Source organism: Orcinus orca, chromosome 5 (genome assembly GCF_937001465.1).
Source record: "Orcinus orca chromosome 5, mOrcOrc1.1, whole genome shotgun sequence".
NCBI lineage: Eukaryota > Metazoa > Chordata > Mammalia > Artiodactyla > Delphinidae > Orcinus > Orcinus orca.
In genome coordinates, this window is record NC_064563.1 from 63,059,529 (window position 1) to 63,085,617 (window position 26,089).

Here is a 26,089-nt window from a genome sequence, read left to right on the forward strand (position 1 = left end):
ACTTGATTTACTTTAATTAAGTTATGTGATCTACTGAACAACCCCAATTTATGAATTTGGAAAACCTCATCCTAGATCCATCAATATGATGTCTTTTTTTTTTTTTTTTTTTTTTTTATCAGTACGCGGGCCTCTCACTGTTGTGGCCCCTCCTGTTGTGGAGCACAGGCTCCGGACGCGTAGGCTCAGCGGCCATGGCTCACGAGCCCAGCCTCTCCGCGGCATGTGGGATCTTCCCGGACCGGGGCACGAACCCGTGTCCCCTGCATCGGCAGGCGGACTCTCAACCACTGCGCCACCAGGGAAGCCCAATATGACTAGTCTTTTAACTCCTCTTGCTACGTCTCTGGGTTATGTTGAAGGTGTTTGTGGTTCTAGAATAGAGTAATGCTTAAGAGCCAGGTTCCAGGGATCAGGCTTTTATAGGTTCCATTCCTAAATCCACCACTTATTTTAGCTGTGTGAACTTGAACTCTCTCGGCTTCACGGGGATACTAACAGCATTAAGCATTAAGTCCTATGGCTTTTGAGAGAATTAATTAAGATAATATATGTAAAACACCACTATGTCAGGTACACAGTAGTTAGTCAAGGGGAGCTGTTTTATTATTACTGTTTATTATTGTTTAATGTTCATTTTAAAAGTACAGTTGAATTCTCTAGTAAAAGTTACTGTGCACTTTCTTCGGGTATGCTCACCTGAATAATTTAAATTTTTCTTTCATAAGGAGATGAGGAAAAGGGCATCACTTATGATCTGATCTATTTAGACTTGTTAAACGTCAATATTTTAAATGATCCCTATGGTTTTCTAAGATCAGTTTTCTGTTTCTAAAATTTTATTTATTTATTTATTTGGCTGCATTGGGTCTTTTTGTTGCTGCGCGCGGGCTTTCTCTGGTCGCGGCGAGTGGGGGCTACTCTTCGTTGCGGTGCGCAGGCTTCTCATTGCGGTGGCTTCTCTTGTTGCACAGCATGGGCGCTAGGCACGCGGGCACAAGGGCTTAGTTGCCCCGCTTCATGTGGGATCTTCCCGGACCAGGGATGGAACCTGTGTCCCCTGCATTGGCAGGTGTATTCTTTTTTTTTGGCAGGCGGATTCTTAACGACTGTGCCACCAGGGAAGTCCCTAAGATCAGTTTTCATAATCAATGTGATTACTATACCTGTATTGATTAATAATGAGTGTATGAACTGTTCAGAATTCATAGTCAATCTATACTTGTTTTGGCTATGCCACAGACTGTTTGTTTTTGCATATAGAATTTTGCATATAGTCTCAAATTAAGCTGTGGACCCTCATACACCCTAATCCTCATCAGACACCCATGCTATGTGGTTTGAATATTGCCAGTTTCCATGGGAAAGGAACATCAGATTAAATTCTGTGTGTTATGGACAAGAAAAATATCAATGAAATAGCTTTATCCTATAGCACTGTATGGCCATTTCCAAGAGAGACTCCTTCCATGTTTCCATGCCAGTGTAGGGAGGAATGAATGAGTGCACACACATGTATATACACACACACACGCACACACTTAAACTTCTTTTTAATAAAATAAATTAAGAGAGTAGTATTTACATCCTTCTAGCACTGTTTCCTCTGAATTCTGAAGAAACAGCTTGGGGAAAACCCTTGCTGTCTTTTGCCAATAGAGTTGTTACACTGAAATCTGAACCGGCTTTTCAGCTGGATTTGGTCATGTGAGTCAAAGCAGAGCTTGTGCTGTTATGTGTGTCCCTGCCTCTCTCCACTCCCCCACATTAGTTGAGCCTCACTGCTCTTCCCCATAATCCTCCCAGCCCCACTCTCCAGGTTTGCTAAGCCTCACTGCTCCAACAAGTAATGCACTTCTGACACAATGGGGGACAGCAGGGGCAGTGTGGGGGAAATCAGATAATGCAGACACCAGCTTGACACTCTTGCTTCCCTTTGAGTGCCACATTATAAACTGGCCAAGTGAAACATGAAGGTATTATCCCGTCTTATCTGGTGGTTGAAAGGGGTGCAGCCTCCTTAATGGTAAGGTTTTGGGCTTGTTGCCAAAGGATTCTCACTTTCGCTGCTTCCCATGTTCACCCAGAGTGCTCTCTCCTCCCCTCTGTTAGCTGTTTTGACTTGAACATGCTCCCGGATGAGAGAGGATAACCTGTCAGGACCAGGTGTTGTCTCTGCCACACAAGTTTTATGAAGAACGGGTCAATTCCAAAGCCAATTTAGAAATGTGTACAACTGGAGGGAGAGTTTAGGGACTCCAGGATACCTTACAGATAACCTAGATTTCATAGAGTTTCCCACACTCATGCACCTCCCCTGGACTGGCTTGAGTCTTCTGCCAGGGAAACCTGTCATTCTTGGATCACTATCTTCCTATCTCAGAGAAGAGCATGTAAACACACACACACACACACACACACACACACACACACACACACACACACACACACACACACACACATTGTTCAGAGTGAGAATCTACATGAAATGGCTCCGGGGTTGTTTTTTTTCAGCAAGCTTCACAAGTGAATCTGATGCCTAATCTGTACTTTGAGAAAGAATGCCCACAGCATTCCTATAGTCCCATCTAGAGACAAACTCAAGGGCTAACTTTTTAAATTTATGAGCCATTCTGATACAGCAAAACACGCTGAAGCTCAAAGTTCCTCTTATTGCTGACAGTAATCAATAATAAAATGTATAGCACTACTTTTGAAAAAATGTCCGAAACAGGCGCCTAGTTTTCATTAACTGTTATGAGTAAATGGCTTAATATGCCAGCGCCAAAAGCACAGCCTTCCGACAGCATAATTAATTCTACAAAGACCAGCACACAGACCATCATCCAGTTGTTGTTTGTGTGACCCTGAAGAAAATTATTTAAGGTATCTGAAGTTTGGTCTCATTATGGGTAAAATGTGTTCTCTATTTATCTCATAAAATTTTCGAAGGATTACAGATAAGTAAAGACCCTTGCTTAACACGCAGTTCGTGGAGAGGAGCCACCAATTCAGGGTGGCTCCCTTCCCTCCTGTTTCTGAGCCTTTCTTACAAACACCTAGACTTTGCTTTCCACCACGCCAGAGGCCTTAATTTACCTGTTCGTCCACGATGCTACATGGCCACTCTATTTAAGAGCTCAGGAAAGTAAGGCACACCATCCTCGGAAATCAAAGGCGTGTATAGGTAATATTTCATTAAAGCACGTAGAAGCCTGATGTTGAAGGAGGCAAAGATTCTCATCTTCATTTTACAGGCACTTGAATTTTTTGAGGTTGTATGCTTCTAAGAAAACAACCAATCTGTGACCAAGATGTAACTAAGACCCACAATTTCTAATTCCCAGGCTTTGACTCCAACCTCTGAAAATGCTTCAATTCAATGAAGCTAATGGCACTTTGGTCTCCGGCATTAGATCCTGTTATCAATGACTTCCACATGGAAAGATTATTCCAAAATGTGTGATTAACCAAGAAAATGCAAATAAACCAATTTGTACCTGCTATTTAGAGGTAAGACACAGAAATGGCTTAAGTTCATTATTTGAAAACTAACCTTTTCTGCTTCGAATGTAGCTTATGTTCTCCACTTGTTCACATATTTTTCAAAAATTACATTTTCAGTGAAATATTGTAGATCATTTGTGATTCTATTACCAGTGCAGAACCTGAATGGAGAGAGAAATACATGTCATCAGACACAATGGGAAGAAAACCCTTCTTTGAACAACATTTAGCAATTCAAAGTAATAAACATTTTTTAAAATTCTACTGTGTACTAGGCACTGTGCTGAGTGGGGTATGAGACAAGCTCCCAGTCTAGCCCAGTGGGAAACACGGTAACACTTGGCAAATGTTACTGAATGATTGAACCTAGTGGAATAAGTAAATACTTAACTATACCTTCGGAAAAAGCAGATGGTAATTGTATAATAAAGCAGGTCTATAAGGTTACAGTCTAGAAAGGCTGCATAGAGGAAGAAATATTTAATGTGGACCTGAAGACTATTCCTTTCAAGCGACAGAGACTCAATTCAAAGTGGTTTAAGGGGAAAAAGGAGATTATGGTTTACCACTATTAGAACAAGGGCTGGACCACCTTGACTCCCTTAGTCTCCCAGCTCTCTTATCTGATTCTTTTTGCATGTTGGCCTCATTGTCTCCTACTACATGTGAGCTTTCTCCTTGTCATAGGGAACATGGTCACTGGCAGCTTTGGGCTAAACGTCATTCCAAAGTAATGATTCAGAAGGAAAGGGTGTCCCTTACCTACCTTCAACCTTGCAAGGACTCCAACTGGCCCAGCTGGGGTTACTTGCTCACCCTTGGATCAATCATTGGGGTCACAAGCATGATGATGTATACGGCCTAGGTCGGTGATTGGCAAGGCTTTCAAAACGCATCATTGCAAAGGGAGAGAAGCAGGTTCTCCTAGAAAGAGGAGTTCTGGGTAAACCAGAAGAATTAAATCCATTGAAGTCTAGAAAAACAAATTGGCTACCCCCATGCTAAGATGGAAACTAAAGTCATTCCAAGCAGAGACCTTGAGCAAAAGCAAGAAGAGGGAAAACTCAGTGCGTGTTGAGGGACTGGATGGTATTGGTGGTACACAGTGGGAAAGAATGGAAGGTTGCTGAGGTCAAATAGTGTGCATATTTGAAGCCCTGTAAAGAAGTTGGTGCTATGTTCTCTAAGCAGAGTATAGTTTTTTAAGGTTTTGAGAGTTACATAGTACATTCTACATTTTAGAAGAACAATCTTATCTCATGGAGGATATGCTGGATAGAAATACTGGAGACAAGGAGATTGAGTAGGGAAGGTATGGTGGGCATGTTGTTTTGTCTGAAAGTGTTCATTTCCTCGTGAGAACTTCCTCTCCACTCTGGGCAGTCTTGGTAGGACTGTCAATCAGTGTCCCACAGAACCACAAGGTTGGGTCAATTTTAGTGCTGCATTTCCTGGGACGCACAATTGGTTCATGGATAAGCATGTGATTCAAGCAGAGCCAATCTGAGTTCTTTCCTGAGGTTAAGCCATGGATCCTTTCAGTAAACATAGTCTAAAGATGCAGGCTGAGAGTTCCCAACAGCCATCCTGCCATTACACAGAAAGAGTCTGTATAAAATAGAAGCCAACATATGAGAAAACACAGAGGTGAAAGGGAAAAAAGAGCTCTACAACATTGTGTCAGCCCTGGGTGACAGTGTCCTGAAATTCCCAGTTACATGTGTCAATATCATTCTTCTTTTGTTTGTCTCTTAATTGCATTTATTTCACACTACAACTGCATACAAAAGGTACCTGTCATTTATTAAACAGCTATTACATACTAGGCATGGTACTGGGTACTTTATATATATTATAATATTAAATCTTTACAATAACCCTGAAAGTAAATATTATGATTCCTCATTTTACAGAGGGAAAAATCATGACCCAAATAAATTAAGTAACTTCAAAAACTTTATTTAAATATTAAGAGTTGGAAATGATATTCTAAAGGTTTGTTCAACTCCAAAGCCTATATTCTTTTTACTTTACCATATCTATGCTACATTGCTCTGTAGCATTAGAGAGCAATATTCTCAATAAGAAATAATAAAAGCGTGAACTGAGGCAATAGCAGCAAGAATAGGAGGAAAAGGCAGTTTCAAGAGACATTCAAGAAAGAGAAAAAATAGTTCCTATTGATTTTTTTTTCCAAAGAATTTTAAATGTTGAGGAACAGTAAGAAATCTAAGAAGATTCTGGAATCCAGTTAATCTAAGTACATATAGGAGTAAAGGCTGATTGGAAGGGAACAAATCATGTTTCATTTAAAGTGTGTGTTGACTGTTGGTGGAAACATAAACTGGTGCAGCCACTGTGGAAAACAGTATGGCGGTTTCTCAGAAAACTATAAATAGAACTACCACATGACCGAGCAATTCCACTCCTGGGTATATATCTGAAAAAAAACGAAAACACTAATTCGAAGAGATACATGCACCCCAATGTTCATAGCAGCACTATTCACAATAGTCAAGATACGGAAGCAAACAAAGTGACCATCAACAGATGAATAAATAAAGAAGATGTGGTATATATATCTACAAATGGAATACTATTCTGCCATAAAAGAAGAAATTTTGCCATTTGCAGCAACATGGAAGGACTTGGAGTTATTAAGTGAAATAATCAGACAGAGAAAGACAAATACTATAGGATATCACTTATATGTGAAATCTAAAAAATACAACAAACTAGTGGATATAACAAAAAAGAAGCAGACTCACAGATATAGAGAAAAAACTAGTGGCTACCCATGGGGAGAGGGAAGGGGGGAGGGGCAACAGAGTGGTAGGAGATAAAGAGGTACAAACTATTATGTATAAACTAAGCTACAAGGTTATATTGCACAGCACAGGGAATATAGCCAATATTTTATAATAGCTATAAATGGAGCGTGACCTTTAAATATTGTGAATCACTATATTGTACACCTGTAACATATAATATTGTACATCAACTATAATTCAATTAAACAATACTTTAAAAATAAAATAAAGTGTGTGCTGAATATCCAAGTGGAGCCATCCAGTGAGTTAAGAATATAGTTCTGGTGATCCAATAGATATATAGGCTTGAGACTAGTATATCTATACCAGTGTTTGCCTCTGGAGTGGATAAGACTATTGACAGATAGCCCATAAAGTGAGAAATAAAAGATAGCAGAAGGTGAACCCTCTCGATTTGAAAACATCAGCATTTAAAGAGTAGGGCTTTGTTCCTGCTACCTCCCTCTGGAGTGCTCTTCTCCTTTGTGTACCTTGTGTATGTATAGTCATCTGTAACAACATTACACAATCGTAATATCTCTTCGAGGTTTGGTTGGCTCTTCCATTCTTCATCCTCTAACAGAGAGATGTTGTTATGTTCATGAGTTTGTTATATTTTTTAGATTCCACATATAAGTGATATCGTACAGTATTTGTCTTTCTCTGACTTATTTCTTGGTGGAAGTATATAAGTCAAACATTTGATCATGTATTGTCTAATTTACTCTCCACTGACCATATAACAAAATGATAAGATCGTTTCATACTAGAGCTCTTTCACTGTCTCCACTTTTGTTAGGCTGTGGTAAATGCTCTACGTTCAGTTGGTGTGAAGAGACACTAAGTACTTGTTTTTTATGGCAGGTATATCTACTGCTGCTTTTCAAGTGAATAACAAAACCCATTTTCCCATAACTCAAATATCTGTTATGTACTCCTGATTTAAAGACATTTTTTCTGAAATGTTTCTGCTTTCTGGGAACACTCAAACACAATGTTCCCGGAACACAGGGAACACTCAAAATATTGTTATAAAGTATAAGGTCAATTTGGCATTATCTATTAAGAGACTTCAAGATGTGAGTAACTTTTGATTAAGCAATTCCACTTCTAGGAAGGTATCCTAAAAAACAATCAAAGGCTAATATTACATTTAAAAATGTTCATTGCCACAGCATTTATTATGGTGAAAAAAAACCCCTAATGTTCTTCAATAGGGAAATGGTTCAAAAATTATAGTACAGTGGATTATTGTCCTGTCAGTACAATCACATTTTTAAAGATTATATGATGACACAAGACAAATGTATACAACAAAATGTTAAATAAAAAATTGGGACACAATTACACATATAATATGAAGCCAATTTTGTGACATGTACACATAAGAAGATTGTAAGGAAATACAAATATTTCATGCTATAAAAATTCAGTTCCTGAATTCGGATAATAAGCTTTCAGACAGTTAGAAATATCCGTATATTAGAGTAGCAACTATCTCTAAGTGAGAAATGACATTATTTTCTTCATCTACTTTTGCAGATTATGCACATTTACTAAATTAAAATGCTTTCTTGGGCTTCCCTAGTGGCGCCGTGGTTGAGGGTCTGCCTGCCAATTCAGGGGACACGGGTTCATGCCCCGGTCCGGGAAGATCCCACATGCCGCGGAGCGGCTGGGCCCGTGAGCCACGGCTACTGAGCCTGTGCGTCCAGAGCCTGTGCTCCACAACGGGAGAGGCCACAACAGTGAGAGGCCCGCGTACAGAAAAAAAAAAAAAAAAAGATTTCTTTATAGCTAAAAAGTTATTATGATACAAACATTTCTATTTTTACAATAAGAAGAGATTAAAAGCATTTTTCTTCTAACCTCAGCTTTTAGAAGGTCACTGCATCCCTGTGACTCTATATCATTTCACATCTAAGTTAAGGTACTTTTTCTTCTTTGCTGTCAGGTAGTTAAAGAAATAACCTAAACCAAATATAACTAAGTAAAGTAGCCTACCGATGCCCCAGCCACATGAGTCATCTACAGTCATCTCTCTTCCCAGTCCACGCAAGTCTTCCATCCCTAAGAACTGTATATGCTGCCTCCTTAGTGTTCTTCAGACTGTCCACTTGTTTTCATCTCCGCCACTACTATGTTCAGTTCGCCACCATTTTTCTCCTAGATTATTTCACAGCCTTTTAACTTGTCTGACAAAGTAAAATCCTTCAGAGGCTTCCCATACCCACTGTTCAGGGGATAACGTCTCAACTCTTTAACACAGTTCAGGACAGCCTCATCTTCTGGTGTCTACTTAATTCTCCAGCCTTATATCTTCTAGCCTCCTTGTCACACTCTATGCCCCGGCACATGCAAACAGTAGCACCAGAATCCCTAGAACATGTCATGTCCTCATTCAACTCTTGGTCTTTGTACATTCTAGTCTCTATGCTTAGAATGTTTTTTCTTTCTCCCTTTCCCATCGTGCTTAACAATAGCTGACATCTGGTTATATCCTCCAGGTCGTAGTTGAGATAGTTCTTTCTATCAGGAGGCTTTCCTTGACCTCTTGGTCTGTGTAATATGCCCTTCCACTTGCATCCATGGCATCCTGTTATAAGCACTTTTGTGTATTATGCTATCAGAAAATATGCTACGATAATATGTGGTATGGAATACAGTATAATGTATTTTATTGTAACTATTTTTTCTTTGTATGTTTGTTAACTTGTTCATAATTGTTTATTTGTTTGTTATTTGGTTCTCCCTGACTAGACTGTAAGCTCCTTGAGGAGAAGTGCTCTACTTATTTACTTCAACAGTCTCAATGCCTAGCACAGTGCCTGATATATACTAGGGGCTCAATCATATCATTACATGATTAAATGGACAAATGAATGAGAACATCTCAAAGCCAGATAAAAATGGCTCTTGGGTTACCAACTAGACCCTGAGTTAACGCAGATGGAAAGCAGCCACTATTCCACTATCAGCATGGATGGACGAGCACACTCTTTTTAAATAAGACATAGTGAATAACATGGAAAGCAGAGGTTTGTTTAAGAAATGAAATAAATGAATGTTAACTGATCAAAAATGTCTAGCTAGCTTTAAATATATCACTTGTTTTTAATTAAACTGAATACCTTTATTTTATCTTTACCAGAATTTGATGTCATCGAGGATTTTTTCCCTTGTGATTTCTTTAAACTTGTTCAATGTCTTTTCATTGTAATGAAGGGAAAAGGAGATGTAATACTCCATTGCTGCAACCCCCCAAAGAACATTCTACACAAGTGACCCTTGTTATGTATTTTGGAAAATGGGGGTCTGGGCCAAGAGACTTTGGGAAACACTGTTTATTATTTCCTGCTCTTAGAAAGGTACAACAGAGGTGACATATACTAAAGGCTGAGAAAAATTTGTTAGCTTAACTTTTTTAGAAGCCTGAATTATCAAACCTGTTCAAGCTTGTAGCCCAACTAAAACATTTTAGAAAATGCTGATATATGGATAGATGATGGGATTCAAGATCAGGAGACCAGGCTCCAGTTCTATCTGTACCAGTTCTTACAACTCACTTCAGTGCCAGAGCCTCAGTTCCCTGACTTGTAAAATGAGGAAGTTGGTCTAGATAGTGTCAAAGATTCCTTTCACACCTAAAATTCTATTTCAATCATGTCAAATAACTTGTCTTTCTACTTTGCATAAGAGATACTTAAGAACAAAATATATGTCAAGGATTATTTAATGTAATCATAGAGAACTAAATTTTTATTACACTTAACATTCTGCTTTTTAATTTTACATCATCATCTAGACCTCTAGATGGACATTCAGATAACTGAAACCTATTTGATCCTCACTCATGAAAATAAAAAATAGTTAATTTGGCCCTCTCTGCAATGGTCCTCTTAAATACACAGTGCCATTTTCTTCTTTTCCCTCCTGATAAGTAACTGAAATAAAACTAATGGATATACAAGTACAAAGATCATAAGGTTGGGACCTCTGAGTCTGACAAACAAAAAGCCGATTCTACATCTGCAGCGTGCTGTAGACACATCTGGCTTACTTTAGCTCACAATGGAGTAATATGAATTGTGATAAAAACCACTATTTGTGCAAATGCAAATAATATTCCATCTGCTCAGGACTTTTTTTTCCTTATATAGCTTTTGTTCCAGTGTGGTAAAAGCCTGTTTCTTTACCCTGAAGTGCTCCTGCTGATGAAGAGTGAAGTACATGACAATGAACTAAAATCCATTATCAAACAAATACAGTGAGCTTTTCAGCAAGTCATCACAGGGAATGTTGCCTTTTTCTCCGGCATTAAGTTGAAAGCGATTTGTGCTCATGCAAATAAGACAAAGTGGTGGGCTTTTTAAATTTATATATATATATATATATATATATGTTCCATACACTGTAGTTTGCTTTGTAACTCTGCCATTTTTATATCTCCCTTGGTGGGGGAGGGCAGCAGAGAAGCATTTTGGCAGCCTTCTTTAGATTTCCTTTTGGTTTGAGTAGTGATAAGTTCTCAACAGAAGAATTTGAGCTCTGCCTTATGCTGTGTTGAATAACTTACTTGGGAATTGGGAGAACTGCCTTCCCAGCTCCTGAGAAGAATCTAGGGCAGGTTGGAAGGAAATTTAACCCCTGTGCTGCTGAAACCATAGTAAGTTTCAAGAGATTCAACTTCAGGATTTGCTGGTGGTGACAATCAAAGGTAAATGGTCCAGGACTTCCCTGGTGGCACAGTGGTTAAGAATCCGCCTGCCAGTGCAGGGGACATGGGTTCAATCCCTGGTCCGGGGAGATCCCACATGCGGTGAAGCAAGTAAGCCCGCGCGCCACAACTACTGAAGCCCGTACGCCTAGAGCCCATGCTCCACAACAAGAGAAGCCACCGCAATGAGGAGCCTGCGCACCGCAAGGAAGAGTAGCCCCCGCTCGCCGCAACTAGAGAAAGCCCGCGTGCAGCAACAAAGACCCAATGCAGCCAAAAATAAATTTAAAAAAAAAAGGTAAATGGTCCAAGTTCAATCTTAAATTAAACATTTCCTAGTGCTCAGACATTCTTTTCACTGCCTTGGGCCTAAATCTGAGGGCTTTGTGAAAGTTATACTCTTCCTAAAATTAATAGGCTATTTCTCTATTTTCAGGAAGAATATCTATGTGAGTGACAATTATACCACTGCCACTATTATTACTACTACTACACAAGACATTGATAAGCCAACTCCAGAGAGCAGTCAGATTCGGGGAAATGTATGAAGCCTTCTTTTCAGTCCACTTCGCCCTTAGCTTTGCCCTTTGTTTCGCTTTCTTGTCCCCTTCTCCTAAGATCTATGATTTCTATTTCGATGAAACAGAGAAAAAAGCAAAAGAATTTGATCCTTTCTTCCTAAGATCAGAGAAGTGGGGCAGAAAAAGATTATAAGCTTGTATGAGCATGAAAACACACTTTTATTTTTACATAAAAACTGAAGGCTTATTTTACACCAATTCTTACTGTTTTATTTATGCCTGATGATTTTATTCAATATTAGTTGTATTTTAAATAATCCAACTAATATTTTCATCTTTGTGAAATTTGAAGAATATTATTTTGGAACAGAGCATTTTTGGAGGTTTGTCTTTTTATAATTTTTATAGTTTATAGATTTCAGGTTATGCATTTCTCTTTTAAATTTAAATTTTATAATGCTATTTTCAATTAACATTGATTTGTGAATGAAGTACATATAGTATATTGATTTGTGAGTTTGATTTGTGAATGAAGTACATATATATAGTGATGTTAACATACAATGAAATAATAGAAGTAAAAGCACTTGAATTATTAGAGAAAAGTTGCTATGGACATCTAAGATGTTAATGCTCTTAATGCATATAATTTATAATTCTGGGGGGAAAAATGATTGCCAGAAAATGAACAGTATTTCCTTTCTAGAATACATTGTAAACATCAACAGATGATTATTTTCTTATAGCTGACTTTCTAGGACATATATTAAACTACCTTTTACAGCCCAAGTAAAACCTGAAATTAAGCACTTGAATACACTATTCTGTTATATTGACAGTTTTGCAGTTAAGCTACCTGCAAATATTAACATCATTCCCCAAAGAGTTCAATTTCACAGCTAAAAACCTGATCTAAAATGAATTAGTTATTTAGAACCCAAACCTACTGAACTACAGCAGTTATGTTGGTATAGTGTTTGTAATTATATTTACAATTTTGTGGTGTATTTTAGAGCTACTAAGAATTGTAAAGAGATAAAATAATATTTGCCCTAATAAGGCCACTTTTATCAAAGGTGATTTCCTTTTATGTTAAGGCAAGATAACTTTTCACTCTTCCTGACTTCAAAGGAAAACGCATTATTCCAAATATGTTTTAAACTTTTAACATAAAATCCTTACACATTAAACCATTAATATACGGTTGGTCAGGAAAATGTCTCATTCCACTCACAATAATGTCTCAGTTTAATTAGACTCTGAAAAGTAAAGGATTTAAATTCAAATCCTGGCCAACATTAATTATAGAATTCTTAATATTGTAGCATGCCCTTTACTAAGTTCCTAGGATATGTCCTGAGCTAAATAAAAAAGGAAATGAGCTTCTGGGGACAAAGGACTGATTTTTGTAAAATACTGTATGTATTGATAATGTGGCACATCATTCTAAAGTGCTCTCCCAAGATTAAAGAAAACAAAAAAAACCCCACAAAACTTTGAAGTCCTAGAACTTTGAATTTTGAAGAACTGGAACTTTGTTCCAGTGATCTTTTTCCACATGCACAGGGAACAAAAGACCTGCTGTTTCTAACAGCTGTGACTCTTGAACATTTTATCAGCCTATTTAGTGGGGAGATCACTCTTCTATGGCCCTTCCTTAATCCTAGTTCCGTGGAGAGCTGGTCCACATATAGCAGCTGCAGACGCTGCCAGGGAAGAAGGATTCCTGGGTCATTTCATGGACAGTAGGAATAGGATCTAGCAGTGACTGAGAACAAAATGCACAGGCACGTGCCAGGCCCTCTCCAGGCCGATTCCGACATTCTTGTCAGCCTCTTCTCACTTCCATTAGACATGACTTGCTTCCATACCGATCCATCAGTCAACAGGTTTTTATTAAGCATTCATTTTCATATCAGTACTTCTATGAACCACACCCAGGCAACATCTGAAGGGCAAAAAGCACTGACTATATTCACATTCACATCCAAGTTCTGTCAATTACAAGCTAGCTATGTGACCTCCTTGGTCAGTCCCTTAGCTGCAAACGTGGCTCAGTTTTCTCATCTGTAAAACAGTTGTAATAACTGCCCCGTTTACCTCTTGACATGGTTCATGAGAACTAAAAAATTAAGTTATGGAGAGAATGCTTTGGAAATTGTAAAATACAAAGCATACAGAAAGTAGTATTATTGGACTTCATTCTGTGTGATTTATGCATTTCTGTAACTTCTCAAAAAAGGGTCTTAAATAATTTTAAAACTGCAAAAAAAATCTATCATAAAATGCACTTCAAATATCAAGTGAACACCATCATAAAATGCACTTCAAATATCAAGTGAACACCGTCAACTCTAATTCTGGTAAATAGTCAAATAAATTAAATTTTATTGTGGGACAAACAATAAAAACATTTTATTTTCCATTTATTTACTTCTTACTTTATTTCAGTCAAAAATTTAGACAATGACTCTGAGTTTCCAGAAGTCAAAAAGAAACAATCCAAAGTCAATTAATACATTGCAATTTGGTCTTAGATTAAAGGAATTTTTAAAAATTCAGTAGGGTGTCACTAGTGTTCAGTGCAGAATTCTTTTCTGGTATTTCTAAGGATGTTTATATGTTTTTTCATATCCTATATTCTGAGAAAACCTCATTTAAGAAGTTGAAGTAACAGGAAATGCATTATAATCATTCTTCATGAGTGAAGGCTTAACAATCAACACAGAGACATGACAGGTTTCAAGGAATCCACTGCCATCAGGTCAAAAGCAGAAAACACTGAGCACCAGAGTAACAATTTACCCATTCTGAAGCATGGGTCTGTGGCTTCCTCACCAATCTCAAAGCCAAGAAAAGAATATCAAGTAATTGAAATGTATATTATAACACACAGGCAGTAAAACTGACACACTCTGCTCATAGGAGAGAACTTATGTCAGTAATTCAAGCCAACTTAGTTGTTAATGAACATTTCTAACTTGTTTCAGGACCAAAACCGATTTGAAGCAGCAAATTAGGAAGGGAGAGAAGGGCTGTAGAAGGGTATTTCCCACAAGCAGAACTTAGTATATTAACAAGATGTGACAGTATAGAAGAAAAAGAAAAGATAGAAACACCATAAAAAGCAAAGCACGAATTTAAAAAGGGCAGCGGTGCAGAGCTCTTTACAGATGTGGCAAATGGTCTTACACACGTCACAGGAACAGTCTATAGGAATTTACAGAAGACTCTTGGAAATGTGTGCTTAGTACATAAATGACTGAAACTCATACTAGAAAAATTAAAATATAATAAAAGTGTTGATTGTTGAGGGTTTAATCCTTAAGAAGCAGTACAGTTTGGCTATATAGTACAACTCACTTTCCAAGAGTTCAGAGTACCCAGATATAACTATATTTTAACCTTTTTCAAAACCATCTGAATCTTTATACAAATAAATTATAATATTACTGGTTCTCTTTGGATGCTGAAAGCATTTAAGGCAATACTTCATGTGGTTTTGTTACACTATGATAAATTCCTAGTTCTACCCCCCCTCACTGGCGAAGTGGTCTCATTGATTTAACACTGCTATTCCTCAATTTCCACATTAGCACCAACAACTCTAGTTTTGTGCTTCTGACTGTGATTATAAGGTTTATAATCAATACTGGGGCCACAATAAAAACAAGAGCCTCTACATTCATAGCAGTTTATCCACTAGAATATTCTATTTCTTAGGGTTGGTTTTTAATTGTTTTGACATGTAACCTCATGATGGCTCTTACCAAAAAAAAATTAGATTTTTTTTTTTTTAGCGGCTCACAGTTGATATCTAACCGATGTATTCCAGTGAAGGGCATTCATATGCCAGGAGGACATGCCAATTTATTGACATATGGGAGAAATAATGAGTTTATCTTTATCTTTAAAAAGGAATAAAAGAACCCTATAATATTTAATACACAGTTGACACTGACACCCTAAATTGGTCAACCTACCATAAAAGGTTTGTCAGTTTGGCTGAGGGAGGTATGTGGTTTTAGCAATGCCGAGGGTCAACAGAAAAGCCTTAATTCATCTACCAGCTTTCAGCATATTATGGCCTATTGCAGTTTGTGCATGAGGCTAAACATACCTACATATATTACTTTAAAGAATAGAGTCTTTACAATACCTGACATTAGATTGGGAGAGAAGCCTGGTATATTACAGATTTTGCTGGTAACTTCTTCAAAAAGTACTTAAAAGAGTGGTTGAATTTAAAGTACAGTTGTGACATTTTTTTTAAGACAACTGTTCATGATTTATTGACCTTTCTGAGATGATAAGGGTTAGGTAATAGTGTGTGATCCAGTAGATTTTTTTTTCTTGCGGTACGCAGGCCTCTCACTGTTGTGGCCTCTCCAGTTGCGGAGCACAGGCTCCAGACGCGCAGGCTCAGTAGCCATGGCTCACAGGCCCAGCCGCTCGGCGGCATGTGGGATCTTCCCGGACCGGGGCACGAACCCGTGTCCCCTGCATCGGCAGGTGGACTCTCAACCACTGCGCCACCAGGGAAGCCCAATCCAGTATATATTTTTATAAAATAAATATATTTAATAATGATGCTGTTAGTGGGGAAGGGTTTTCTGTAACATTAATAAGTGAACAAAAAATTATTTTTAAATTACTTCATCTTTATCTCTTCCAAGTTCCTTCCTGTTTTGTGAATTTTTATAATGTATATAATATTCAATGTTACATATATTATGTCTAATATATATTTTTATTTATATATCACATAGATATTTACAGTAATGCATCTGGTAAACAAATATATTGAAGCTGCATGCTCAAACATTTCTGCTAACAGAGATGTGTGATCAACTAACTCATGCATAATGACAGCAACATTTCATACCTGACAACCACATATTGCTGCATTCCTGGTGATATTCTAAAGCACTATGGAATCATGCTTTTATTCGCTTAGCACACTAAACTAGGAAGAGATAATATGTATCAATCAGGATGCTTTCAGTTGCAAGTAACAGTAACCTGCCAGAAGTAGTGTGGGCTTCAGACAAAGGGAGATACGGGCTCCAGGCTCCACCTTCTGTTATTTTCTTAACTTTTCCCTCTCTCTGAGTCAGCTGTAGTCCTCAGGCTGCTTGCCTCATAATCTCAAGACGACTGCCAGTAGTAGACAGGGAAATGGAACTCCTTGTTCATGTGTAAGGGAAATGTGCATGTGTGTCAGAGAGAGATACAGACAGACCAAAACCACTTTTACCCAACTGTTAAAGTGCAGGAAGCTTCTTGCCCAGAAGCCCTAAGACTTTTCTCAAGTTTTATTGGCCCAATTGGCTTAGACAAGACCTTATCTAAAGCAATCACTGTTTAGCATGAAAAGACTATCATAACTGGCCACTAAAGAGTTGGAGTGGAATGCCTTTTGAAGAGTAAACCATAATGTTCACTAGATACTATTCTGCCCATTTTACAGATGCTTCCCACTTTACTTACCCCAATGGGTAAGTAAGTAGCTTACCCAAGGTTACCTTGCATATGAGTCACTGACTTGAGTAAAGTGATCATTCTTGTCCTAATCATAATTATCATTTATTGCAATTATTATTTTATTATTGCCAAAACAATGATAAAATGATGAAGATTTGTATTGCATAAAAGAGCATAATATTAGGGAAAAACTATCTACAGATAAATAGATCTAATTGATAACTGAGAAGTAAGTCAGAAACTGTCATAAATCCACGAGACTTAACCAATATAGGAGACTGGAAAAGACCAACTCTCTGATAGTAGGTTGGCCTACTGTATGGAAAAAAATAAAACTAACACCCTATCTCTTCATAAATACAGAAATAAATTTCAGACAGTTTGTATAAATGTAAAAAAAACTATAAAAGGAGAATTAATTTTAAGCAATAATTTTACTACTCTATGAGTAAAATATTTGAAAGTAATATAAGTATTGAAGTTTATAATATTATAAAGGAAAGCATTTATTTTTTAATATAAAAACATAAAACTATATTAATTTTAAAACATCATAATGTTAAAAGGCCAAAAATAAATGCAAAATACTAAGTGGTTTTTATTTTAATATATAAATAGTTCTTATAAGTCAATAAGAATAAGATAAACACACCAATAGATAAATGATAAAAGGATGAGAGAAGATGATTCACCAAAGAAGACAATTCAAATTCCAATAAACATAGAAAAAAAAAGTCCAATCCCACTACCAATTTAAAAAGTCCTTTAATTTAAAAAATAAATTTCGCCAAAACAAATAAAATACCTTGTTTTGTTGATAATATCCAGTGCTGATTCGGTTTACCAGAAACCGGTACTCATACACTTTTGATAGAAATTGAATTTTTCATTTATTAAATTCACAAAAGTTTTAAAAAATAACATGCTCAACTTATGCAAAGGGGATTTGAGAAGTATATTCTTGCATTTTATTTGTGGAAGTATAAAGTGCTACAACTCTTGCAGAATTTGGAATTAAATTCTAAACAGGTCAAAAATGCCTATATTCATTGACAACTAGGTTACCAAAGAAGACAACAAAAAAATGCAGACAAAAATTTGTTAGTTAAATAAAATTATGTAATAGCCGTAAGTTAGAAACAACCTAAGCATCCAAAAATAGTAAATGGTTTGATAAATTATTGTAAGATCATTCACCTGAATATTTTGCAGTCATTAAAAATTATGCTTATAAAAATATTTGTCATGAGGAAGGACTAATATGTTATTAAATGAAATGTTTATCAAATCTTAGCAAATACAATATGATCTCAGTTTTATTTAAAAATATGGATATGTATAGAAATATTCAAATGTCTTTGGAATATGGAAAGAAAGAATATTTTCACTTTTCAATTTATATCACTGTATAATTCTCAAATATTCTACATTGAGCAACTCAATTATTTTCTTATTTAAGAATGTTTTGAAATCTTTTGTATTTTCAAAATTCTTGTCCTTTTGTAAGAAACAAACTCTTCTCTGCTTCATTCATGGATGTACATACTGAAGAGTTTTATGGAGATCATAAGAATACACTACAAAGATATATATTATATCTAAAGTACAACAACAACAACAAAATTTTTACATACCTACAACTGACTAAAGAGAAGTTATATATGGAAATCATACCTATAATACTACCAAAACTGTATAAGATCTGAAGCCTGTTTTAAAAAGTCTTACAGGGCTTCCCTGGTGGCGCAGTGGTTGAGAGTCCGCCTGCCGATGCGGGGAACGCGGGTTCGTGCCCCGGTCCTGGAGGATCCCACGTGCCGCGGAGCGGCTGGGCCCGTGAGCCATGGCTGCTGAGCCTGCGCGTCCGGAGCCTGTGCTCCGCAACGGGAGGGGCCGCGGCGGTGAGAGGCCCGCGTACCACAAAAAAAAAAAAAAAAAAAAAGTCTTACATACAGGTAGCTGATTAAATGCACTAAAGAAATCCTAATGTTTACTGAGCACCTACATACTCAAAAGTCAATCTTTTTCATACACGACCTTATTCAATCCTCCTGATAAATGTGAGTAAGGTATTATTCCATTTTTACAAAAGAAGAAACTGAGGCTTAAGCAAGGTTATGTACCTACCCAGCTAGGTAATGTTATAGCCAAGTTTCAAATCTAAGTCTGTTAGACTCAAAAGTTCCTAGCTTTTCACAACTCTATTCATGCTGCTCTTCAATCAATTTACAGGGAAACAACTGATCAATTAAATGATGAGTTAATTCAAAACAGTCTGTAGGAAAAGCAAGCTATAGTTTTTGAGGAATAGCATGTGACCGATTTATTTGCAAAACTTTATTTTACTTTTTTGCCTGAATTATCCTGATAATTTAATTCATCTTCTATTTTCAATTTAAGTTTCTTCTCAGCCTACAACCCTTAGAACTGATAGGAAGCTGTGTCTACAAAATGCCAACCATGCTGTTAGCTTAAACTGTCTGAAAGAATAGATGCTTCTTTTTTCATGCAGGTGTTAGACTTTATGCAGATGCCTGGGGAGTAATGGCACACTAATTGTTTGTCTTCCGTGGGATTTCTTGGCTTAAACCACCATTGCCAAGGTAAAAAACAAAACATCTAAGAAACTTCAGCTAGTTAAGTATTTTATAAACAGGATTAACTATCATGATTCAAGTAGCTCACTGATCTCAAACTCTATATTCTTTTTTTTTTTTACCGTGGAATCTATATGGTCTTTATTTATTAATCCAACACAAATTTATCTACAGTGTGCCAAGAATTTTCTTAGGCAAGAGGATTCTGAGATATTTTGAATCAAAATACAGAAAGTTTTGTTCTGAAAACAACCCAGCTGTTAGCTCTTTGAAAAAAATTTAGTTGGAGAGCCCCTGATTCTCACTTGCTGGACCATACAAGGTCAGTCTTTTGACTACTCTGTACTTTAGATTCCCTATTTATAACTAAACAAATTTGCAACACATACCAAAGAAATCCTGTATGATTTACAGTTGTTCAAGCAAACAAGAAAACTCTGCTTCAGTTTCTATGAGCTATCTAAAGGATAAAGACAAAAGGTCTATCTCAAATCCATCAGGTTTTGAACGGCATCTTTTCAACATAATACAATAAAGACATATATAAAAAACAAAGACAAAATACACCTTCCCATTCTAAAACATTTCCTTTAGTCCATATGTACTTTAAATAATCTTGTATTAAGTTTCTACTGCAACTTTCAATGTTCAGAGTAAATCTATCCTGGCACAGTGTTTGTTCTAAGTCAACAGCAGCAGCAGTAGGAGCATAATATAGTAGTTTCACTGTTACTTCCAGAGTCTATAAAGTCCCAGTGCTATTGCCAGGCAAGTGAACACTGAGGCTGCAAGGTAACGAATTGTCTCAAGCTTGTTAGACTCCATTAGGGTTTTTAAATAAGCAATTTCAGTGTCAATTGTGTTACCGGTCTCTGAAATATAACTCTGGTTTTGGTTTCATTTTTGGTAAATTCTGTGGTTGCTTCCATAAGTTTCTTTTCTTGATCTGTAAACCCATCTGTTACTCTGCTCCTTCCTAGGTTGATATCCAGTTTATTATCTTCTCTGATTTGACTGGTTTTATTTATCAGTTGTTGCTTAACTTGTTCTAATTCAATTTTCATTTTCTGGTTCTCTGCTCGCAGATTTGCAAATTCACTTTTCTCTAGGACGACCATGTCTTTCCTGATGGAGTCCAAATGAGCCATTAACTGTTGTACTGTTATTTCCTGTTGAACTTGAGTGACCATCTCCTTATAGATAGTATGGGGCTGACATTTGATAAAGTGGTTAAAGCTGATACAATTGTTTCTGCTTGTGCTTTGTCAAATCCATGAGTTTCCAAGTCCTGAACCAATGCACGGGTATCAAAAGTTAATTACCTTTGTCCTAAAGGAGTTATGTCCACTCGCCTCATATATTATCCTTCTTTGGTTGTGGCGGTGAAGAAATCTCTCCGCAGGGCCGGGGAAATAGGCCCGCGGGGAGTTGAAACCCGGAGGCCCCCGCTGCCTTCATGAACGCAGGAGCCGCCAAACCCAGTGGCTCCACATGTCCTCGGCTTTGCAGCTGGTGAGGGAGGGCAAAAGCTCAAACTCTGCATTCTTTTTGATACATTTGACAAAACTCTATTGCTAGTGAATTCCACCTCACTAGTGAATTCCACCTTGCAAGTTTAAGAATAGATTTATTTTAAAGGCATCATAACACCATATAATTACACACTGAATTTTAAAATTAATAATGCTGGATACACAAATAGTATTTTTCATCCAGTTCTCTCAAGGAGAGAACAACACTTTGTCATTAAACTTTGACAGGAGGAGAGATGACCCCATTTGAAAATCGCTGTGGACGGACCTGAAAACAATACTTTTCTCTGGTATCTTACAGCAGCAAATTTCCAAAATCATTTGTATGCCTTTTAGTTGTGATGCTAGGTTTTGTTTGCTTGGTATTCTTTTCCAACATCCATTTTGAACGTGAGCATAAGTATGTTTGTTAACTTTGAAAGATTTCTCCCAAAGAGAAAGAAAAATGGCTAGTTTGGATTCAGGGCAAAGATGAGGGCAAAAAAGAGATACGTGTCTCCTTTCCCCATTCCACCATACTTTCCTAAGACAGCTCCACTTTCACCCCACACATACACCACAAATACTTATTTGTAATTTTATTTGTGTTAATAACTTATACTCTCAAGACGCTGTTTTTAAAACTCCATTTAGTTATGTACAAAACATATCAAAACACTATGAAGATCTTAACAACAGAAACTAAAGAGCATATTTAATTTTTCAGAACTAAGTTAAATGCTATTTGAGTATGATAACCAATCCTCCCCAACACAGGATGCAATTCTCTTTAAAAAAAAAAATCTGTTTATCAATATATTTTATGAAATGGCTTGGGAGTGTTCTTTATTTTATCTTTTACAATATGAGCTGCAGTTGAAGTTGCTTTTCAAAATAGTGCTTTGATAACTCTCTTAACACCATGGCATGAAAGGGTAGAGCCTCATCAATACTTACTCAGGCTTCAAAGACATGGTAACCAGATGTTCTAAGAAACTAGTGATCTACTTTACTTGAGCAAAGTAATATTAACAGAAATTAGTCTTCAGTTATTGGGAACTTTGGACTTCAAAACCCTCTAGAAATAAAAACTTTTCACCTGTCCTTAAAACCAAGAGGTCAAGTATTCATTGGCCAATAAAGACGTCCCCTCATCAGCTAGAAAACACTCATTGAAATCCAATTAACTCTTTCACACAGACAACCTTCATTTTCTATTTTATCAGAAAGTTAAATTTACCATTCTATACTCCAATAAAAGTTAAGTTGTTTTGATCTGATAATTGTAAGATGTACTGTATGTATCTTAATTTGTAAGTTTTTAATGCTAAAGCTCAAAGCTGTTCAGATTTAACAGGAGTGCTGGAAATGAGGTACAAAATGCTGGAATTCAAATTAACCAATAAATATATTTTAATATATATCAGCAGGACTCTAGAGGATTCCATTAATGTTGAAAAATAGAAAGGATTTAGGTTAATTTGGTAAGAAGGCAGGTCAGAACGTTTACAACAGTGGTATAGAATTGTATAGAGATGCAAAATTTTTCAAGAGAGCAGAATTTTTTCAAAAACGCTGACTCTAGCTGTCACAGTCCTGCCTTGGCTAAATCCAGTGGAGAGATAGGAGGACTTTCTAATTTGCTTTCCCTCTATTTTAATAATAGCTGTGCATAAGTAATTTATGAAAGGCCAACCAGGCAGTGGGCAACAGAAAATTAAACTCATTTTATCTGAAAGCAGGTGGATTTCTATATATCATTAGCATGCATAGAATTCTCACAATGTTATTTCTCATACTGATGGAATGTAACCAAATAATATATGAGTTTTTTGCTTATGCACGAGTGAAATTTTTAGATAAAAGTGCCAGCCCCAATGGCAATTTTCTGCAAAACGAAAACTAATTCTGCGAAGCTTCTTATTACTGGAAAGACTCATTTGGCTTGCATTAGAGACTGACATAAGTGACTTTAGGATTTTACTAACAGATTAGATGAGATGTGCCACATACTGTAATATCATTAGAGAATGTAACAGCACTGGAACGCTTTGGGGCACTTATTAAGGGTACCGGCACAAGTAAATTGTTTTCCTTTATGACACAAGCTTTTGAATTTTTTCTCTGATTAGAATGCTTTATTTTTATGGATTTTTTTTCTGACACTTAAAACAACTTTTATTTTACACTCCCCAAAATTGCACACAAATTATGTTTTGCATGATTCAGCTCAGTGTTACTAAATGCATTATCTATGCCTTATTTCATGAATATCACCTAGGCAGAGGGTAGATATGTATTAAGAAAACAGCTTACACAATACTAAAATCAGAACTCCTCTAACAGAATATTATCCTAACTTACAGCAAAGACTAATCTTCATGGCTCTGAGGAATTTTTGCTATTAGCACCTTTCACTAACTCAATGCTTTTGTGGGTTCTATTCTTAGCCTCTAACAAGATCTTAAAATGGGATCATTAAAAATGGTTATAATATGACTACACCTATTGTTCTGTTTAACTTCCATCCTAAAATTCATTCGAGTATATGAAATATTATCACCTTTTTATTCTGATGCATCTTCCCTTATCAAAAATTATGTATCAAGCAAAATATTTCTTGCTAAGGTAGGCAGAAATGCAGGGTGAAGACGGAAATGCTTGTCACTTTATAAAAGAAGCTTTGGGAAAAGCTGGGGGTATCAGGAGAATGACTTTGTGCTCAATATTTTTTCCTTTCTGAGTTATATTTTCCTGATATAAGTTTTTACCTCTTCCTGAATATGGAGAGGGTTTTTTTCCCCTTCTTTCTAAAAGTTCTTTTACATTTCATCATCAGAGAAGGAAAATGAGAAAAATGTACTGCACACCAAGTTACCTAGAGAAGAGCAGCCATAGGAATGAGGTGGGAGTATGCGTTCAGTATCCCGGTCTATAGAGTGGTGAGGTTAAGTGTTGTGGAGTCACACCAATGGGAGGTTGATCCCCACCTCTGCTACTTTACTACCCGTCTGACTTTAGGCAAATGCCTTCCCTTCTCTGAGTTTTTATTTCCTCACCTATTTGATGGGATCACGATAGCACTGACCTCAAAGTTTCTCTCTGAAGATCACATGCAACTGGATCACCCTCCTATTCATATTCTATCTCTACAGTGGAAGGGAGGCTCCTGCAAAGAGGATGACCCAATGGGTTGAGAATCCTATCAGACCAATTCTGGTAGATGTTCCAGATTTTTACAAGAACTCAAGATTGTATTAGTTAAAAAATAGAATGTGAAAATAATTAATGAGACAGTTCTCCATGAATGATCCTGACTCTTCAATCTAGGAATGACTGAAGTCAGTCACTGTTACGCTCAAAAGTCACCTCTTCTGAGAACTGGGTTGAGTTGAGTTAGTCACAGCCGTCTGTGTGTCCCTAATGCTACTTTAATTAGCGCACTTATCACCCTGCATGGCTATTATTTCCTTAAATATGTTCCTCTGAGCTCTTTGAGGGAAGGGACTGTCTTTTCAACTTCTTAACTTTCTCTGCCAGTGCATTACTCGATATATAGATGTCATTAAAATGAGTGTCTATGAAGAAACAGACTCACAGACATAGAGAACAGACTTGTGGTTGCCAAAGGGGGCAGGGGGAAGGAAGGACTGGGAATTTGGGATTAGCAGATATAAGCTATTATATATAGGATGGATAAACAACAAGGTCCTACTGTATAGCACAGGGAACTATATCCAATATACTGTAATAAACCATAGGAAAAGAATATGAAAAAGAATATATATATGTACAACTGAATCACTTTGCTGTACAGCAGAAATTAATACAACATTGTAAATCAACTATACTTCAATAAAATAAATTTTTTTAAAAATGAGCCTTCAAGGACCTCCCTGGTGGTGCAGTGGTTAAGAATCTGCCTGCCAGTGCAGGGGACATGGGTTCAATCCCTGGTCTGGGAAGATCCCACATGCGTCATGGCAACTGAGCCCGTGCGCCACAACTACTGAGCCTGCACTCTAGGGCCTGCAAGCCACAACTACTGAGCCTATGCACCTGGAGCCTGTGCTCTGCAACAAGAGAAGCCACCGCAATGAGAATCCCGTGCACCACAACGAAGAGAAGCCCCCACTTGCTGCAACTAGAGAAAGCCCACGCACAGCAACTGAGACCCAACACAACCATAAATAAATAAATTTATTTTTTAACAATGAGCCTTTTGAGCACTTGTAAAATGTTTGAAACCTGAAAATAAATGTCATTACAAAAAACTTTAAAAGTAAATTAAGTGCTGAATTAAATTTCCACAAACTGTCACAATCATATCTTCTTCACTACCTGTGAAATTTAATATTCATAAAACATCACTACATTAAAAAAAGAGTAAGGTATATTTTCTTATCACCAAAATTTCTGAGGATGTACAATGATTACCAAGAAACTATAGTCAATCTTAAAATAAACAAGCTATACGTAGCTAAAAATTTTTGGACATAAAAGTATTACAATCCTTTTAAATTATTGTTGCAGGAAAAAATATATATAGTTGAAGTGGGATGTCAGTACAATTCGATATGTTATGATGTTGGGTAGGGTCTATAAAAGTGTTAGGCCCAGGACCTTGGAGGTCTTTAACAGCCTGATAACAGTGCAAGAGTAGGCCAGAATTTAAACAGGCTGGATGAAGCATGGTGAGACTAATCAAGAAAAGCTTCTTAGTAGAGGTTTCCCTGATATGCAGTATAAGGGTGGGGAAAGAGAGATGGTTTGGAGAAGGGACGCTATGCCTCACCAGAACTAATCTCATAAGTAAGCAAAGTAAAAGACTGGGAGTATTTTCTGAGGTGCTGGATGAGACACTTTGACTCACCTGCACCCCCCAAGAAACCTTTTCCAATATGTCTTCTGAGACCTAAAATTCTACCAATAAAGAATAATT

General features: G+C 37.0%; 1 long non-coding RNA gene and 1 pseudogene across 4 annotated transcripts in view; one reads left to right on the forward strand and one right to left on the reverse strand.

The window, feature by feature from the left end:
• Nucleotides 1–13,562, forward strand: part of LOC117196049 (uncharacterized) — a 30,507-nt gene extending 16,945 nt beyond the window's left edge. For 2 of the 4 annotated variants that reach the window (XR_007477712.1, XR_004476020.2), the window contains 2 exons: nt 3,348–3,513; nt 7,860–9,470. This is a non-coding gene — a long non-coding RNA (uncharacterized LOC117196049). Of the gene's footprint in view, nt 1–122; nt 3,514–7,859; nt 9,471–10,477 lie in introns of those variants that run through there. The other 2 variants (XR_007477711.1, XR_007477713.1) reach the window with 2 other exon arrangements.
• Nucleotides 13,563–20,184: 6,622 nt separating this feature from the next.
• Nucleotides 20,185–21,129, reverse strand: LOC101285726 (coiled-coil domain-containing protein 90B, mitochondrial-like; annotated as a pseudogene).
• Nucleotides 21,130–26,089: the final 4,960 nt, after the last annotated feature.